Here is a 13,911-nt window from a genome sequence, read left to right as displayed (position 1 = left end):
AAGTGTCAAGGTGTCTGCAACTGACACTCAAAAGATTCTACAGTTTTACATAAAGGAGGAGCAAGAAGTGAGAGAGGAAGCCAATGTGACATAATATTTTTTAAAAGGGCTGCTGGGTACAAAACCAGTGTACGTACAGAAATGCATTTTATTTGTGTAGATGTGCAAAGGCACTTTTGGCTGGCATGGTGGTTCATGCCTGTAATCCCAGCACTTTGGGAAGCCAAGGCAGGAGGATTGCTTGAGCCCAGGCTGGGCAACATAGTGACACCCCGTCTCTACAAAAAACACAAAAATTAGCCAGGCATGGTGCTGTGTGCCTGTAGACCCAGCTACTTGGGAGGCTGAGGATCGCTTGAGTCCAGAAGGTCGAGGCTGCAATGAGCCTTGTTCTTACCACTGCCCTGCAGCCTGGGCAGTAGAGCAAGACTCTGTCTCAAATAAACAAATAAATAAACAAATAAACAATCAAACAAACAAATAAATAAATAAATAAATAAATCTGACTGCAGGTGCCGAAGTGGACTCTGACTAACTGAAGCCGGGAGCAGGTATTTGGTTGGGGCTTGCAGCTGGGAGGGCAGGGGGAAGGCACTGTTCAGGCCCCAACAGCAGCGGCTCAGGAGTGGCCCCAGCACAACCCCAGTGTCCCTCAGCTCAGCGTTCAAATTCCAGGAAAAGAGTCCCGATGGCCTGGCGTGGTCCAGGGCTGTGGCCCGTGGCAGGTCCCCAAAACCACTCCTGCCACTCCAGTGCCCCCCAAGGCTACATGACCTTTGTGTGGACAGGACCGTGGACACATGACCTCACCCAAGCCTCCCAACCACGCCTTGATCCAGCACTGTTAGAATCACTCCCATTGCACAGAGCAGAGTCGAAGTGCTGGGTATTCGAACGCTGTGCCCAGGGCTGTCCAGCCAGGGAGGAGAATCTGGTCCCGACCCAGAAGGCAGCAGCCTCACCCAGGCCACCTGCTCCAGGTCCCCGGGCTCCACACACTTTCACATCTACTGCAGAGGTGCAAGGATGTTCCCCGGCATCAAAGCCCTCAGACCCTGGTGCCAGCCATGTCGTCACAGAACTTATAGACCAGAGCCAGGAACACCCTGTGGAGAGAGGGCCTGCCCTGGGCCTGCGCCAGGCTGGGCACATTGCTGATGTCCCTGCTCTGTGCTGGCAAAACCCAGACCTCAGGAGAGGGACAGGCAGGCTCCGAGAGGTTGCGGCTGCCCAGGGCCTGCAGCTGGGAGGAGCAGAGCCAGACCCCCCTCCCCCTCCCCCAGGACATGGCTGCTCTGCACCACACAGCCCTGCTCCTGGTGGCCCCTGGCTTTGCCGGGGTGGCTGACCCAGCCAGTCAGGCCCCCACCCCCTTTCCCACAGGTGGCCCTGTGCCACTGAGGATAAAGCATGCTGGGCCATCTCTGCAGATTAGAGTTGCCCTCGGCTATGGGCTGGGGGCCCCTATTCTGCCCCTGAGATCCCAGTCGGCCTATAGAAGCCCTCCCCGGCTCCCCCAGGGGTCCAAGGAGGCCTAGGAGGCCCCTGTTCACTCTGGGTTTGTCTTCTCCCTCCTGTAATTTTATTTTATTTATTTATTTATTTTTTTGAGATGGAGTCTCTCTCTGTTGCCCAGGCTGGAGTGCAGTGGCGCGATCTTGGCTCACTGCAAGCTCCGCCTCCCGGGTTTACGCCATTCTCCTGTCTCAGCCTCCCGAGTAGCTGGGACTACAGGCGCCCGCCACCTCACCCAGCTAGTTTTTCGTATTTTTTAGTAGAGACGGGGTTTCACCGTGTTAGCCAGGATGGTCTCGATCTCCTGACCTCGTGATCCGCCTGTCTTGGCCTCCCAAAGTGCTGGGATTACAGGCTGGAGCCACCGCGCCCGGTCTGTAATTTGCTTTTCAAATGTGAAGGGGAACTCAGCAGGAGCAGAAGACGATGTCACCCCGTGGGACGGTGGGAGAGCTGGGACAGGGCGTGGGGAGGAGCGGGGACTCGGGGACAAGGGCTCTGGGTCCAGCCACCAGGTCCTTTCCACTTGGTGCTCTCTGTAGCCTCAGCTTCCCCTGAGAGTCAGAAACTCCAGGCAGGGGCGTGGGGCAGCTTGGAAACCTTCCTGAGCCCCTTCCCCTGGCAAGAAGCAGGCCAGGCAGGTGAGGGCTGCGCCCTGTTCCTGGAGCTCGCATCCCAGCCCTGGCCAGATCCAGGCCGAGGGTGGCCCAGCCCCCTGTTCTGCCTGGCGCAGAGGACACGGCCTCCCTGGCCAGAGCCCCAGCCCCCTCCTCTCCTTCCTTAACGTCTGCCCTGGGCACCCCCCACCAGCAGCACCAAGTCCTTGTTGGTTCCACAAGCTGGCGGGCACCCCTTCCTCCCTTCCTCCAGGTGCCCATTGGCAATGGCTGGTGGCTTGAGACAGGGCCCGTATTCTCTGAAAATGATGGCTGGGCTGGAACCCGGGGGTGATTCTCAGACCTGCATCATGCAGGGTCCTGGATGCTTGTTACGAATTCGGATGCTGGCCTGTGCCTGCTGCCTGGTACCTCTGAACAGGGCTTTCTGCCCTGGGGGTGTGGAGAGGGCCAAGTCCGACCCCGCCTGCCTCCTGTCAGGACTGTGAACACTGCGTCCCCATCAGCTCAAAGCATACACATGGGGACGAGCCTGGTGTTGTCTGAGAATCCCTCAACCCTGGATCCCCACGGCAGTGCCCAGCATTGGGTTTTTCAGTGGCTGATGTGCCCCGGGCTGGTCACCTCTGCACTGTGCTCCGCTGGGAGTTTGCTCCTGGCCCTCCAACAGCACGTCCTCTGTGAGGCCTTTGCTGGCTCTGGAGGCTGGAGTTCCCGTGCGGGGCCCTCCAGGGCGGGCTCTCTCTTGCTGCTGCCAGTACCCTGCCCCTCCCGTCCTTCTGGGTAGCCTGGGAGGAATGGTGGAAGAGAGCAGTGAAGCCAGATAGCAGTGGCCCAGCCACCCCACCCGGCTCTGCTGCAGGCTCTGGGCTCTCAAGGCAGCTGCTGCAAGAGAGGCCCCTTAGGAAGGGACTGCCACATCCCCGGGAGCGTTCCTGGCCCCCTCCAGTGTGACTGACCCTGGGCCCCAAGGCTCCAAACACCGGCCCCTCTGCTCCAGGTAAGAAGGAGATGTGGGTGGTGCCTGGGCTATTGTGTACTTAGGTGGGGGAGTGGAGCCTCCAGGTCTCAGGAACGCACAAATGCTTGTTGAGCTGATGAACCCTGCAGGGATGAGAAGCTTAGGTCTACAGAGCTGATGCAACCTGCCTGAGGCCACAAAGCCCACTGGGCAGAGAAGGGTGGGAACCCCAGTCCTCGGCCTCACTGTCAAAGTGGGTGCTTCCCAGGGAGAGCAGAGCCTGGGGTCAGCACGGAGGACACTGGATCCCCAGTTCTGGGCTAGGGAGAGGCAGCTGGTGTATCAGTGCTGCAGAGAAGACCAGGCCATTCAGACACACTCCCCGAGGCCTGTGTGGGGATGGAGGGCGGCCGCCCAGCCACACCTGTCCCATTGCGGGCCCTGGGGTGGGGTTTCCTGTCTGTACTAGAGCCTGGTCAGGTTTCTCACTTCGCCGGGGGCAGGGGTGCAGGGCAGATGGCCCAGCCATCCATGAGTCACCAGCCCAGCCTCCCAGCCTGCCTGACAAACGGGAAAGACGGGCGGGCGGGAGCTGGGCTGGGAGCATCCTAGCTGGGCCTGGGCCAGCCCTTTCCTGGGAGAGGAGGGAAGCTGCCTCAGGCCTCTGGGGAGGAACTCCCACATGGCCCAGACCCTCCTCCCTCTTCCCTCCTCCCTCCTCCCTCCTCCCTCCTCCCTCCTCCGGCGGGTTGAGTGGGCTGAGGGCCAGCTGGGCCCCTGCATGGTGGGAAAGGGCGGGGAGGGGAGGGGGTTTCCAAGCCTCGGCCGTCCAGGCCTACGCATCCCAGACCTCACTCGCTCCACAGCGCTCTGCCATGTCATGGCCTTCTTTTTTCCTCGTCCGAAGTGTTAGTATCTGCGAAATTGCAGGCTTGATGTGTTGGCTTTATTTTTCTAACACACACTAAAATAAATCATGCGTGTTTTACAGTGTGTTGGGGCCATCTGTGGGTCACGGCAGGCCCTTCTGGCCTGGGGGCTAGCCAGCCCTTCCTGTAGGGCCCAAAGAGAGTCTGAGTCCCCAGCTGGGGTAACCCAGGCAGGGATTTTCCCGAGGTGCAGCCCCAGAGCAGGGAGGCTGTGGCTTTGAGGAGAGGTGGAGTCCCCAGCCCAACCTTCCTCAGGCATCCAGAGGCAGCCTCACCAGGCAGCCCAGGTCCGCCACCCTGGACACAGTGTGCAGGGCAAGGGAACAAGGACGGGCCTCTTTCCAGCCCCACACCCGCCCATGCCTCTCCTGGAATTGCCCCCATCATAGTCCCTTGGGGGCTCATCTTCAAGTTCCCTGTCCCTGCTCTGTGGACCCAGGTAGCCCTGGGCCAGCCTCTCCTCCCTGGGCCTCGCTGTCCTCATACACAGCTTGTCCTTAAGCTGCCTTGGCTCCCAGGAGTGCTAGTGTGGCCATGGCCGATGGCCTTGGACTCTTACAAATCAAGGGAGCCACGCGAGGCCCCACCCACACCCCGGGCCCGGAGCCAGGTGTCCATCAGGAAAGGGCTGCTGCAGGCCTGCAGGAAAGTGCAGAGGCTGCCCTGCAGGAGAGACGCCCACACTACTGCCCAGCCCGGGCTGCTGAGAGCCTCTGAACTCAGGCTCTGGGGCACACAGAATGCCCCCATCCCCTGCCTGTCCACCTCTTGCCCAGTCCCTCTTGCGGGTACTGTGTCCTCCCTATGGGGCTGTGAGCTCTGTCCTTGCCAGCCCTGCCCTTGCCAGCCCTGTTTCTGCCCTGGAGACCCTGGGGGTGATTCAGAGGAGACGATGCATGTGGTGAAAGGTGGAGGCTTCTGGGGAGGTGAGGGTGAGCTGGGTGGGATCAGCCCTGCTGCGAAATGGATCTGGGGGCTGATCTGCACCTGTCTCCGCCAGGCAAGCCTGTGGTGAGTGGGGACTGGCTCTATTGAACCTCCACTGCATACCAGTGCTGGGCCTTAGCTGCCACCATGATCACAACTAGAGAGGTAGAGGCTGCTCCGTCCCCAGATAAAGATGAGGAAACTGAGGCTCAGAGTGAGGAGACCTCCTGCTCAGATCCTGCAGCTGGGGAGGAGCGGAACTGAGGCCCTCCAGGCAGTCCTGGATGCTTTGGTCTGCTTGCCATGCTGTGTCCAGGCCATGTGGTCTCGGAGGCCGCCGCTCCCACCTGAGCTGCTCCTGGGTGTTCCTCACCCCACAGGCACCCCCTTGGCCCAGGAATCGATACAAAAATCTTTCTTTTCCCCCAAAGGTTAAAATCTGGATTGAAAAAGCAAGTGGGGTTTGATGACCTCTCAAAAACTGGAGCATAGGCCGGGTGCGGTGACTCATGCCTATAACCCCAGCACTTTGGGAGGCCAAGGCGGGTGGAACACCTGAGGTCAGGAATTTGAAGCCAGCCTGGCCAACATGGTGAAACCCCATCTCTACTAAAAAGACAAAAGCTAGCCGGGCATGGTGGCGGGGACCTGTAATCCCAGCTACTTGGGAGGCTGAGGCAGGCGAGTCGCTTTAACCCGGGAGGTGAAGGTTGCAGTGAGCCAAGATCATGCCACTGCACTCCGGCACTCCAGCCTGTGCGACAGAGCGAGACTCTGTCTCAAAAAAAAAAAAACAACCAAAAAAAGAGCAGACCATAGGATTCCCATATGACTCAATGATGCCACTCCAGCTACAGACCCCAGAGAACTGAAGGCAGGGGCTGGTGCAGATAGGAGAGCGCCAGAGTCCACAGCAGCCCCAGTCACGGTCACCAGGAGGTGGAAGCACCCCAGTGCCGTCGACCCACGAGTAGACAGACACACAAGTCGTGGTCCAGTCACATGCGGAACAGCGTTCAGCCTGGAAAAGAAAAGAAATCTGACAGCCGCTGCTGCGTGGATGGACCTCAGGGGCGTTATGCTAAGTGAGGAATTCCAGACAGAAAGGGACGTGGTGTGTGGTTCCACTTTGTGCAACGTCTATAACAGGCCATTCACAAAGACAGACAGTAGATTCGGGGTCACCAGGGACTGGCGGGGGGTGGAGGGGGGAGAGATATTGCTTAACAAGTACAGAGTTTCTGTTTGGAATGATGAAACGTTCTGGAACTATTAATAGAGCTGGTAGTTGCACAACATCGTGAATGGACTTGATGCCATTGAATTATACACTTGAAAATGGTTCCGTAGGGGCTGGGCAAGGTGGCTCACACCCGTAATCCCAGCACTTTGGGAGACTGAGGCGGGTGGGTCACCTGAGGTCAGGAGTTTGAGACCAGCCTGACCAATATGGGGAAACCCTGTCTCTACTAAAAACACAAAAATTAGCCAGGCGTGGTGGTGCATGCCTGTAATCCCAGCTACTGGGGAGGCTGAGACAGGAGAATCGCTTGAACCCGGGAGGTGGAGGTTGCAGTGAGCTGAGATCACACCACTGTACTCCAGCCTGGGTGACAAGAGTGAGACTCCGTCTCAAAAAAAAAAAGGTTGGGGGACCCTGTGCAAGGCCAGGAGGGGCCCACCTGTGGCACCCAGCAACCCACACCTTCTGAGGGCCAGGCCTGTTGGCAGCAGGGATAGCAGGCAATGCCTCTACTTTGCCTTTTTTCTTTTTTAAAGACAGGATCTTGCTCTGTTGCTCAGGCTGGAGTGCAGTGGCACAATCACGGCTCACTGCAGCCTCAAACTGCCAGGCTCAAGTGATCCCACGTAGCTGGGACCACAGGCATGTGTCACCACGCCCGGCTAATTTTTGTATTTTCAGTAGAGACGGGAGTCTTGCTGTGTTGCCCAGGCTGGTCTCAAACTCCTGGGCTCAAGCAATCTGCCCACCTCAGCCTCCCAAAGTGCTGGGATTACAGGCATGAGCTATGGTGCCTGGCCCACTTTGCTTCTCATTCAAATGTTGGGTGGGGAAGGTGAAATCTCCAGGGCAAGGAAGGCTGGGATTAGCCATGGTCTCTTCCTCTCCCTCCTCTGCCTGCTCTCGGGGCTGCTGGGCAGAGATGGCTGTGGTTGGTCGGGCAGCACCCTTCCTCTATCCTGCATCTTCCACTTTTTCCCACTGCCAGAAACCTGTTGGAGGTGGACCCCAGCCTCAGGCAGGTGCTGGTGGACATGGCCTCCCCTGTGACTGAGGCTGAGGCCTTGCCTGGTTCGTGGTTTGGGTTTTGGGGGGCCTCAGAGTGTGAGCCTGAGACAGAACCTGGTCCTGTCACCACTGGCCCTGCAACCCTCCTGGCCGCCAAGTGCACACATCGCCCCTCAGTACCTGTGCCGAGAATAACATCTGCACACGTGTCATGAGACACACAGGCTCACGGTGGCACTCGGGGATGCCCAGGCATTAATGATGCTCAGCCTCAAGTGACATCAGTTGTTTGGGGATGGCCCAGCATCTCTCCAGCATCTCAGGGTCCCCCAGAAGGCAGGGGCCTCATCAGCTGAGGTTGCAGGGGTGTGCCTTGTGCCCACAACCTCAGCACAGTCGGGTGGGCAGCACGGTCAGCTGCTGTAAAGGGGAGTCGCAGACTGCGGCGGCTCCTGGTCAGAGCATGGGTCCCTGGCCACGCCACAAGGCTTCTGACCGCTGTCATGAGGCACCTGTTGTGGCCTTTCAGGTTTTACTCTTTGGCTGTTTCCCAGCTAAGCCTCCTCGGGCAGGCTGCTTCACATCTCTGATCCTCACTTCAGGATCTCCAGTTGAGATCCTCCTGGGTTAGCGTGGGCCCTAAATCCAATGACATGTGTCCTTAGAAGAGAGGGGAGAGACATCACGGAGGAAGGTCTCTCGATGACAGCAGAGATCGGAGTGATGCCACTGCAAGCCGGAGATCACCGAGTACTACCAGCCGCCCCCAGGAGCTGGGACAGTCAGGAGCAGATCTCCCTCTGAGCCTCCAGAAGGAGCCAGCTATGTGCCATCCTGACTATGGGCTTCTTTCTGCCTGTGGCCCTGTGAGGCAATAAAGGTCTGCTGCTTGAAGCTACTGGGTTGTGGCTACTCGTCACGGCAGCCCCAGAGCACTCACAGATCACTCTGCTGTGTCACGGCAGCTCCAGAGCACTCACCATGGCTGCAGGACCAGGCCCAGGTGTGGGAACTCCAGGCACAGGTGTGGGAGCTCCAGGCTCAGGTGCGGGAACTCCAGGCACAGGTGCGGGAACTTGAGTCACCACTGCTGAGTGGCCAGTGGGTGCTGGGACTTCAGAGAGACTCACTGAGCAAGTGGCCCAGGCACCAGGTAGGGAAGGACGGCAGGGGCCTGTGCACCCTCCAAAGCCTGAGACTGGCTTCCCCGCCACAGTGGCGGCCACCGACACCCACCCAACTGCACTGAGGTGGTAGGCACCAGGCACACCCTTGCAACCTCAGCTGATGAGGCCCCTTCCTTTTGTGGGATGCTGGGAGATGCTGGGCCATCCCCAAACTCACAAGGAATTTATTTGTGACCATATGTGAAGCCCATGTGAGTGGAACCAATGTTATGCCATCTTTCCTGCCCATGGGCACCCCATTTACCCCCAAGGCCAAGCTGAAAGGCCGCCATGGGGGCCCCCAGGCTCTGGGAGAAGTCAGGGCTGCCTGCTGCCCCCACACTTACTAGTGGAATGTCTGCTGTCCCTGGAGGCCTGGGCCCGGCTGCCGGCTCACTGAGGAGGGCTTGTTTCCAACCCAGCTGGGCTTTGGTGTGCAGGCTGCCGGGCAGAGACCCAAGTGTGGGAGGCCCCACCTGCCAGCACCAGGCCTGGGGTCCAGGCTCCAGGGTCTTCAGTGAGCTTCCATTTCCTCCTTAGCTCTTCTGAGTATTGGAGGAATCACTCAAATCATAGTCACCAAAGGCCTCAGTGGCCTTTAAGCCTGTCTTAACTGTCACCGCGGGTGGACGTGCAAATGTTCCTGCACGGGTGAAGACCCTCAGGGTCACCATCTCAGGACAGAATGATCAGGGTGGAGAGAGGACACTGGAGACTTCCTGGGCTGTCAGATCCTGAACAGACCCCCAGCGCGGCCCCCCACTCCCTGGCTGAGCCTGTCGGGCCTGGGCCAGCTGTGACATGAGGGACTGTTCCTTCTGACTCTGCCTCCAGCGTGAAGTGGGGCGTCACAAAGAGAGGAGGAGTCCCCTGTCATACCCACACTTGTCCTGACAATTCTTGCCCCAACAGGAAACAGGCCCCGGCAGCAAGCCGCCTGGCCTCCGTCCGAGCCCGGGCACCCGGGTTCACATGCTGGGCTGCCCGGCCCCAGGGTGTGGAACCGATTTATTCGGTAGCTTTGCCGCTGATTAGTTGCAGGTGAGTGGATGGCACGTGGTTTGTGTTGTAACAATATTTTGGGACAATTAGATTGAAACCACATTGCTGGCGGCCCCGTTGGCGGCTGGCCGCGGCACTGCACTCTCTCTGCCCTTTGTGGCTCCCGGCTGGCCGGGCCACCCCCACCCCTCCTGGGGCCTCCCCATCCTCACCCCCACCCGGGCTCCAAACCCTCCTTCTGACCTCCAGCTGACCTCAGTCATCAGTTGTTCCAGAAAACAGCTGCTGGGAGATTTCCCAGGGCAGGTGGGGAGGGGGCGACCTGGGGGGCCCATGTGGGAGTTTGAGGATAGACAACCCCCCAGATAGTCTCAGCACGTCTGTCTCTACCCCCAAGGAAGAGTCCCTCAACTACCCCCTCCTCAGCCAACAGCCCCCTCTGCGTCCACTGCATCCTGTAGGAGGGAGCGCCTGACCCAGTGACCCCAGAGTGAGAGGGGACAGCCAAGGCCAGGTGTTCCGGGCCCAGCTCAACCACCCAGGGCTTGGCTCAGGGCTCCCCCGAGGCCCGGGCGCCAGCGCCACCCAGAATCCCCGGCAGTGGGAGTCAGGGCTTGCACCTGGTGTGCAGGGGCTGAAGGCACCCAGCTCCCACCCAAAAGCAAGGCCTGGCGGGCTACCACTCACAGTGCCCCCACGACGGCCAATCAGAGGAGGCCCTGCTCTGATCACGTGACTGGGTTTGACAGAGCTGGGCCAATCAGCCTTCTCAGCAGTGGGACTCCGGTGTCGGCAGAGGGCGCTGTGGTTTTTGGGGTGTTCAGTGGGGATGGGGATGGGGGTGAGCAGGTCGGGGTTAGGGGCTGGGTTAGGGCCGGACTCGGGGGTTTCCCTCCATGAGCAGCTAGGATGAGGCGGAGGGGCTGGTGGCAGCAGCTGGTGCAGGGCCCCTGACCTGCTCCTGTCACAGACTCCAAGTGCAGCTTCCCTTTCTGCCTAGTGGGGGGTTGGATCCCGGGGTCTGTGCCGGGGGACTCGGTGCCGGTGAGGGGTGGGTTAAGCGGGGCCACAGGTGACAAGTGTCGGCCACCACCCGGGGAGCCCATTCTCAGAGTGTGGTCTGCAGACCCATAGCAGGACTCACAGCGGGCGCCCCTGAGAAGCACAGGTGTGGGACGGTTCCCAGGAGGCCCACGTGCGGAACCCGGGCTGGGCCTGCCATGGGGCTTCCCACGTGAGACCCTCTAAGGTGTGCCCCACTGGGGAGTCCAGGTGTGAGGCATGAGCGAGACACTGGGGCGGGGAGGGTTGTGGTGAGAGTGATGGGCAGAAGCCAGGCGGGACTGGAGCCTCCAGAAGGCGGGTGGGCACCGGGAGCCAGGCTGCGGGGAGGGGTCCCAGCAAGGGTGGTGGGGAGTGCCGACTGGTGCCCACCCCCTTGGCACAGGTCTGAGCTGCTCCCACGTTGATTACTTTGATGCTATTTGGAACCATCAAATATCCAATCATTTCCAGGAGGCCCATGGTGTCCTGGCTTTGCTGGTGCCCTTCCCTCACCTTTGTCAGTTCCTGGGGGTCCAGGCTGTCCGGGCACTCATGCAGCCTCCAAAATGGCTCCCGTGGTCCCCTATCCCACCCTACTGGTTTGCAATCCACTGTCCATAACACCAGGTCACCATGGCCACAGGGGGTGCTGGGAAACGCAGCCCTGCGCCCAGGAAGAAGGAGAATGAATGGGGTCCCCTGAGCCCCAGGGACACAGGTAGCTTGGACTCACTGGTCAGGGTGAGACCTCGCTCTGCCTCCCTGCTGGGCGGACTTGGCCTCTCCCCACAACCAGCTCTCTCCCCCTGGGGCCCTAGCTTCCTGCACGTGGGCTCCTGCCCTGGGTTGCAGAGCTTTTGTCTGGAGGGGAGCTCTGTGGGCGAGAAACAGGCAAAGCGGTTTCAGGTGCAGCACGAACGCTGTCCTCTGCCCAGACTCCTGGAGGGCTGTGACCCCAGTAGCTGCAGGACAGGCCCTGGCATGGCATCAGTGCCCCAGGTGGAGCAGGACAGGCCCTGGCATGGCATCAGTGCCCCAGGTGGAGCAGGACAGGCCCTGGCATGGCATCAGTGCCCCAGGTGGACAGAGGTGTCTGTCTGCATAGCTTTCCACAAAGCCCTGAAGACAAGCTATGTGGCCAGAGTGAAGAAAGCTGGGTGGGGATTGTGAGCGTGGGCACCGGTTCCATCACACTGGAAACTCCTAAAAGTAAATGGGGGACTTAAGCCATTGTCACTGGGTTTCTTTTTGTTTTGTTTTTGTTTTTGTTTTTTGAGACAGAGTCTCGCTCTGTCACCCAGGCTGGCGTACAGTGGCGCAATCTCGGCTCACTGCAAGTTCCGCCTCCCGGGTTCACGCCATTCTCCTGCCTCAGCCTCCCGAGTAGCTGGGACTACAGGTGCCTGCCACCACGTCCGGCTAATTTCTTTTTATTTTTTTATTTTTAGTAGAGACGAGGTTTCACCGTGTTAGCCAGGATGGTCTCGATCTCCTGACCTCATGATCCGCCCACCTCGGCCTCCCAAAGTGCTGGGATTACAGGCGTGGGATTACACAAAATGTTTGACATTTCTGCATGACAAAGACATCATCCTTTATTTTATTTTATTTTTTGAGACAGAGTCTTGCTCTGTCGCCCAGACTGGAGTACAATGGCACGATCTCGGCTCACAGCAACCTCCGCCTCCCAGGTTCAAGGGATTCTCCTGCCTCAGCCTCTGAGTAGCTGGGATTACAGGTGCATGCCACCAGGTCCAGCTAATTTTTTTGTATTGTTAGTAGAGACCGGGTTTCACCATGTTGGTTAGGCTGGTCTCAAACTCCTGACCTCAGGTGATCCACCAGCCTCGACCACCCAAAGAGCTGGAATTACAGGTGTGAGCCACCACACCCTGCCAAAAGAGATCACTCTTAGCAAATGTCAAAACACAACACACTGATCAGGGAAATGCAAATTAGAATCACAGTGAGATACCACCACACCCTTGTCAGTGTAACTACCATCAGTAGGGCAGACACTATTGGGTGTTAGTGAGGATATGGAGGAACTGGAACTCTCATACTGTGGTGGGAACGTAAATGGTGCAACCACTTTGGAAGGCGGTTTGGCAATGAGAGAAAAAATTAAACATCCACCTACCGTGTGACTCAGCCACTCCACTCCTAGTTGTTTACCCCAAAGTGAAAACATGATTCACACAAACCCTTATACACAAGTGTTCATAACAGCTCTATGTTATGAACTGGAAGAAACAACCGAAATGCCCACCAGCAGGTGAGGGCTGCCACATGCCGGGCACCCAGACTATGGGGGCTGCCACATGCTGGGCACTCAGACTATGGGGGCTGCCACATGCCGGGCACCCAGACGCCGGGCACCCAGACTGCGGGGCTGCCACATGCCGGGCACCCAGACTACGGGGGCTGCCACATGCTGGGCGCCCAGACTGCGGGGTCTGCTCGGCAGCTGGGAGGTAGAACTGTCAGTGCATGAAACAGCACGGATGAATCTCAAACCGCTGTGCTGAGCCAGCGAAGCCAGAGTGTGCTGCCTGACTCCATTTCTGGGAAATTCTAGAAAGGGCAAAACTAAACTATAGTGACGGAAAGTAGAGCCACGGTTGCCTGGGACTGAAATAAGGTGGGAGATTGAAAAGGACCTTGGAGGAACTTTCTGAGGTTCTGAGGTGCTTGGTATGTTCTGTGTCTTTTTTGTTGTTGTTGTTTAAGAGATGGGATCTCGCTCTGTGACCCAGGCTGGAGTGCAGTGGTGTGATCATGGCTCAGTGCAGCCTCAGACTCCTGGGCTCAAGTGATTCTGCCCTCTCAGTCTCCCAAGTAGCTAGTGTTCTGTGTCTTGATTGTGGTGGTGGTTCCACAAATGTAAACATTCATCAAAACTCATCCAACTGTACACTTAAAACGGGTGCATTTTCTTGTATCTAAAGTGTCATCTTGGCTGTGCACAGTGGCTCGCACCTGTCATCCCAGTGCTTCGGGAGGCTGGGGTGGGTGGATCACCTGAGGTCAGGAGTTGGAGACCAGCCTGGTCAACATGGCAAAAACCCATCTCTATTAAAAATACAAAAAAAATGGCTGGGCATGGTGCAGGCACTTGTAATCCCAGCTATTCGAGAGACTGAGGCAGAGAGAATTGCTTGAACCCAGGAGGCAGAGGTTGCAGTGAGCCGAGATTGTACCATTGCACTCCAGCCTGGGCGACAGAGCGAGACTCTGTATCGAAAAGTAAAAATAAAAATAAAAGGCTGGGCGCGGTGGCTCAAGCCTGTAATCCCAGCACTTTGGGAGGCCGAGATGGGCGGATCATGAGGTCAGGAGATCGAGACCATCCTGGCTAACATGGTGAAACCCCGTCTCTACTAAGAAATACAAAAAATAGCCGGGCGAGGTGGCAGCGCCTGTAGTCCCAGCTACTCGGGAGGCTGAGGCCGGAGAATGGCGTGAACCCGGGAGGCGGAGCTTGCAGTGAGCTGAGATC

Source organism: Theropithecus gelada, chromosome 16 (genome assembly GCF_003255815.1).
Source record: "Theropithecus gelada isolate Dixy chromosome 16, Tgel_1.0, whole genome shotgun sequence".
Classification (NCBI taxonomy): domain Eukaryota; kingdom Metazoa; phylum Chordata; class Mammalia; order Primates; family Cercopithecidae; genus Theropithecus; species Theropithecus gelada.
Note: the sequence above shows the minus strand (reverse complement) of the source record.